Source organism: Pseudochaenichthys georgianus, chromosome 9 (genome assembly GCF_902827115.2).
Source record: "Pseudochaenichthys georgianus chromosome 9, fPseGeo1.2, whole genome shotgun sequence".
Classification (NCBI taxonomy): domain Eukaryota; kingdom Metazoa; phylum Chordata; class Actinopteri; order Perciformes; family Channichthyidae; genus Pseudochaenichthys; species Pseudochaenichthys georgianus.
Genome location: NC_047511.1, coordinates 36,145,706 through 36,151,189, shown reverse-complemented (window position 1 = coordinate 36,151,189; position 5,484 = coordinate 36,145,706).

Here is a 5,484-nt window from a genome sequence, read left to right as displayed (position 1 = left end):
CTGCAGGGTAGCTTGTGTATTTACTCCAGCAGCTGTAACTCAATTCTTATTTAAGTGTTGATTATATTTAACATCATTAGTCCAAATCTTTAAAGTAACTAAAGGTACATAATAAATGTAGTGGACTAAAAGTACACAATGTACCTCTGAATTGTAGTGGAGTAGAAGTACAAAGTAGCATACAATTAGAATACTAGAATACTAAAATAAAAGTATCTCCAAATTATACTTAGATACAGTACTTGAAATTAATGTAAGCTACTTAGTTACTTCCCAACTCTGATTAGATACATGTGTGGACTGTGGAGGAATAATATTAAACGAAGGGAGGGGAACATTTCCTACAAGGTTCCGCCCTATCTTTTACTATAAAAGGTTCCTCGTGGCGACACACCCATCGCGGAAGTGAGAGGTGGGCACCGCGGTGAATTTAGTTTTAGGGTGGATATTCGACGGACATTCGCGGACCCGCAAGCGGCGTCAGTTTCCCGGAACCGCCAGCAGCGTCAGTTTAACGGGGAGATCTTCTCCGCGAAAGGGACCATCAACAAATGACTTTTACAATTAGACAAGAAAAATGTTCTTTTTAATAAATCGACAGCTTCTCGGTCGTGTGAATGTGAAGCAAATTCACTCTAGAGCATACATGTATTGAACACACCTCTTTTTATTGCATTTTAATACTTTAAATACGTTTTATTAATATTTTTGATGGAAACATTTGCTTATTTCTTCAATACCTTCCAGGTCATGTGACCTAATGACTCAACATCAATGTTGGGTCAAATAACTACACTGGCTGCATAGGACACACCTCTTTGTATTGCATTTTAACACTCTAAATATTTTTATATTAATAATTTGATGGAAAAATGTGCTTATTTCTTCAATACCTTCCAGGTCATGTGACCGATTCACTAAAAATCAATGCTGGGTCAAAGAACTACACTGGCTGCATAGGACACACCTCTTTTTATTGCATTTTAACACTCTAAATATTTTATATTAATAATTTGATGGAAACATTTGCTTATTTCTTCAATACCTTCCAGGTCATGTGACCGATTCACTAAAAATCAATGCTGGGTCAAAGAACTACACTGGCTGAATAGGACACACCTCTTTTTATTGTATTTTAACACTCTAAATATTTTATATTAATAATTTGATGGGCAAATGTGATTATTTCTTCAATACCTTCCAAGTTAGTGATCTAATCACTCAAAATCAATGCTGGGTCAAAGAACTACACTGGCTGCATAAGACACACCTCTTTTTATTGCATTTTAACACTCGAAATATTTTTATATTAATATTTTGATGGAAAAATTAGCTTATTTCTTCAATACCTTCCAGGTCATGTGACCTAATCACTCAAAATCAATGCTGGGTCAAAGAACTACACTGGCTGCATAGGACACACCTCTCTTTATTGCATTTTAACACTCTAAATATTTACACACATTTATACATTTAATCTCAGTCCCTTTTAGAGTTTTCACTAAATGACATTAATCTGACAATATTTACTTATTCCATTGTTACAATTAAAATGCTGGAGAAGCCCGTGACGCCGGGTCTGTCTATATATCTTCCTTGAATTGAGGCATACATCTTTTTTTTTAAAAAGGATGGAGTGTTTGACCAACCCAAACCAGAGCTCAACATGGCAGTTGGTATCCCTGGTTTTATGACTTCCATCTTTTTTAGAGGTACCTTTTCTATGTCGCGACAGATCCCCTAGCAACAAACCACTCCACAATGGGAAGATCCCATGTAATTTTTTAACAGTGCATCAATGACACCAGGACAGAGGTAGTGGTTTTTTACATGAACAGCCTCGTCAGAGAGAATGTCACACTCTGCTGGGTCCCGTCTGACTTGAAAAGCTTGTGTAAAAGGGGACTTTCCAATAATGCCATGAGCATTTGTTTCCATTTTGCTTTCCTCCTCTCCCATTACATGTCCACTTTCCTCCAGTTTCAAGTCCAGAGTTTGCAAAATGCACTCGTCGAGGTACATTTTGCTCTGTTTCACCGAATGAGTGTACTCCTCTGCATCAAAAAGCACACACATATGATAAAAAACATCAAGGGCTTCCTGCATACTTTTGCAGTTCAGGATGTACGCAAAACAGAATGTTGCATATTCCTGTGTGCCTCTGTCTTCAGTTTTGTTTCCAAATGCTTGTGACACAGCCTTCATGATATGAGCAGAGCACAGATGCAGCACAGTGAAGTTAGGAATCAGTTCAGTTTATCCAGACACTATCTCAAATGCTCTGTCGGTACACTGACATATTTTCCCTGTTAAAAGACAGAAGCACACTGTTTATCAGAGCCCAACTATAATCTGTCTCAACCTGTGCTATCTTTCTTTTTGTTATGTAAGACAACTTTCTTTTAAATTCCATGAGCCAATGGGAAATAGATGAAATGGAATGGCTGTTGGTGATCAGTTCTGTGACACGCAAGGGACGCTTATCCTTACCCATTCCGGGCAAAACCAAAGCATAATACAAGACCCACTGTGCCATCAAGGTAGAGAGTCGTAGGTGTTGGCTTTTTCAAGTGCTCAGTCAATATCTTTATTCCAGCATCTGTGTATAAATGTACAGCAAACGGATCAATTTGTAGGTGCTGAAGATAGCCTTTTGATGATGCATGACTGCTGCTCTCTTTGATTATTTTTTGAGTCAACATGAGTTCAAGCATCATGTCATCGTGGAGCCTTGCACTTTTCTTCACTTCAGAGGATATTTTCTTTAACACGTCTTTGGTGAGGCTTCTGCTTATGTTACCATTACATTACATTAATGTAATGTAATGTATGTTACTAGCCATTATTTCCTCCACTGGTGTCTGTCTTAACATAGTGTAATAATAATTGCTGACACCACTGGTTAAGGCTTTGGAAATTGTTCCTCTTCTTGTGTATTTTCCTAACCATAACCCTAACCCAACATTGATTTTGAGTGAATCGGTCACATGCCCTGGAAGGTATTGAAGAAATAGGCTCATTTTTCCATCAAAATAATAATATAAATATTTAGAGTATTAAAATGCAATAAAAAGAGGTGTGTCATATGCAGCCAGTGTAGTTCTTTGACCCAACATTGATTTTGAGCGAATCGGTCACATGACCTGGAAGGTATTGAAGAAATAAGCACATTTTTCCATCAAAAATATTAATATAAAAATATTTAGAGTATTAAAATGCAATAAAAAGAGGTGTGTATGCAGCCAGTATAGTTCTTTGACCCAGCATTGATTTTGAGTGATTAGGTCACATGACCTGGAAGGTATTGAAGAAATAGGCTCATTTTTTCATCAACATATTAATATAAAAATATTTAGAGAGTTAAAATGCAATAAAAAGAGGTGTGTCCCATTCAGCCAGTGTAGTTCTTTGACCCAACATTGACTTTGAGTGAATCGGTCACATTTTTCCATCAAAAATAATAATAAAACGTATTTAAAGTATTAAAATGAAATAAAAAGAGGTGTGTTCAACAAATGCATGCTCTAGCGTGGATTTACTTCACATTCACTCGATCGGGAAGCTGTCGATTTATTAAAAAGAAAAATGTTCTTGTGTAATTGAAAAGTCATTTGTTGATGGTCCCTAAGTGAAAGCCTCGTTTCGTGGAGAAGATCTCCCCGTCGTAATACAGCCAGCAGCAGGGGAAACTGACGCTGCTGGCGGGTCCGCGAATGTCCGTCGAATATCCAACCTACAACTAAATTCACCACAATGCAATAGATTCTGGCTGCAGACCGCAGCAAGGAGGCGGATCCTATAGGGGCGTTTCCTATAGGGGCGTTTCCTATAGTGAACGACGGGAGCCGGCTCTCGCCTGCGAACGAGCCGTTTTTTGTTTTGTTTTTGCGGAGGGATCTAGATCGGCATGAAGGCACAATGTGCAATGTGGATATTATCCCACTTATTACACATGGCCACATTCTCAACAAAGTAACGACATGACTCCCAATAATAATTGAAATGCTTTTATGGATTTAGAAAAATATTTTATTGATTTAAAAAATAGTTTTATGTATTGATTTAAATTGACATGCATCCGCTAAGAAAAGTAGTCCGTTGTTACTGTTTGAACTAACGTAACAACGGCAGGAACTGCTCCTATAGTGTTTTTGAGGAGCTTTTTGATTACAGATTTTAAAACATCGTTGCTTGCTTTAAAAGTAGTGTAGTGCCGAGAGATATGGAGTCAGAGGCGGTGCATCGAAGGTGCAAAAGGGAACTTTAATGACAAGCTGCAAAGGACATGTTGTCGGGTCGCAGCCCGGGTCGACCAGAGAGAGAGCCAAGAGGGCACACTTATTTATAGGTAACCCATAACATGTCCGTGTGGGAACAATAACCGCAACTGTAGTTCCAGGTTTGAATTATGTCCCAGTGGTTAAATAGGTAGTCACCACACAAGCCCCCCCAGAATTCAAACATGGCAAAAAAAATATATATCCCCACGTCCGTGGAGGAAGCACCACAAGGGCCGAGGAGGGTGGGGCCGCAGGTGAGGACCGGGCCATGGAACGGGCCACGAAAGGGGGCCGCAGGAGAGAGCAGGGGCCCTAACGAGGGCGAGGGCACCCACACCGAGGGCGGGCCGTCGTAAGGGGGCCGCACTAGGTGTTGCGGAGAGCCCAGCAGGAAAGAGGGCAACCCGGCCGCAGGCAGACGCACAACGGCGGCGGGCATGAAGTCCTCGGCAGGCGTCGAGGTATCCCCGGAAGAGAGGAGAAGTCCCCCCGGGAGGAAGGAGCACAACCCGGCCGCAGGCAGACGTGCCGCAGGCAGACGTGCCGCAGGCAGACGTGCCGCGGGGGCGGGCATGAAGTCCTCAGCAGGTGCTGAGGCATCACCGGGAAGCAGGAGAGGCCAGACAGGGTCCCGGAGCGCGTCACCCATGGGCCGATGGAGCATGGGCGATGTCCGGAACTGTCGAGGCGAGAGGGGGTCCAGGAGTGCGCCACCCAGGCGTCGATGAACGTGAGTGGCGTCTGGATATCCCCGGAAGGCAGGAGAGGCCAAACAGGCTCCGGAGCGCGCCACCCACGGGCCGATGGCAGCATGGGCGACGTCCAAAACCGTTGAGGCGAGACGGGGTCCAGGAGTGCACCACCCAAGCGTCGATGACACCGTGAGTGGCGTCTGGAACCGCCGTCGAGGTGGTGAAAAAAAAAAATGAGAGTGTCCACATGAGGTCAACCGGCTGGTCGAACCTCCTCTCCGGCACCGGAAAAAAAATTGTTAACAGTCAGATGTCAACACGTCGTTAGTTGCTAGCCGTTAGCTGCTAGCCGTCGTTAGCCGTTAGCTGTTGTTGCTAGCAGTTAGCTGCCACTGCTAGTTGTCGTTAGCTGTTAGCCGTTGTTAGCTGTTAGCTGTCGTCGGTAGCTGCTAGCCGTTATTAGCCCCTCGTGGTTAGCTGCTAGTCGTCGTCAGCTAGCGCAGCCAGGACGT